Genomic DNA, 609 nt, shown 5'->3' with positions numbered 1-609 from the left:
TTTGCGTCGACCACAGTTTTTGCCACCCCCGCAGCACCTCCTGCTAAAGCCCCCAGTGCCGAAAGACCAGCAAAGAGAGGTATGAGGGGTAGGAAACCTCCAGATTTTAGTGGTAGTACGCGAGGAACATCAATTTCTTTTCGGCCGCCAAGTCTTTTGATTATGGATTTTGCAATTCGTACAGCAGTCAAAGCAGTATCGTGTAACGATGCTCCTCTCTTCATGGACTTTGCAATTTTTGAGACAACATCGCGATTGAAAGAGTAACGCCCCTTTCTTCCACGACGTAACTGACATCCCATTCCCAATTTTCTTTTCGTCTTCATTCCACCGGTTACAAGTAAGGCAGCAGTTTTTTCACCAAAGCTAGCGTCTTTCGACTTGAATCGCTCCCAGGCTCTATTTTCCAATTCTTTATCGGCCTTGTGACGTTCTTCGAGAGATGAATGCTGCGAGTAAGCGATATCGTGTTGTTTACAAGCTGCGTCTAATGGATTAATACCTGGATCTCCACGTGCAAGACGTTTTTGTAGTTTTGTTCCAGCTATAAAGAACGTATTTTTTTTTTACTTATAAAACACAACAAAATTGTCGCAAAGTTACTTACGT

Source organism: Diabrotica virgifera, chromosome 3, assembly GCF_917563875.1.
Source record: "Diabrotica virgifera virgifera chromosome 3, PGI_DIABVI_V3a".
In the NCBI taxonomy this organism is placed as follows: Eukaryota; Metazoa; Arthropoda; class Insecta; order Coleoptera; family Chrysomelidae; genus Diabrotica; species Diabrotica virgifera.
Note: the sequence above shows the minus strand (reverse complement) of the source record.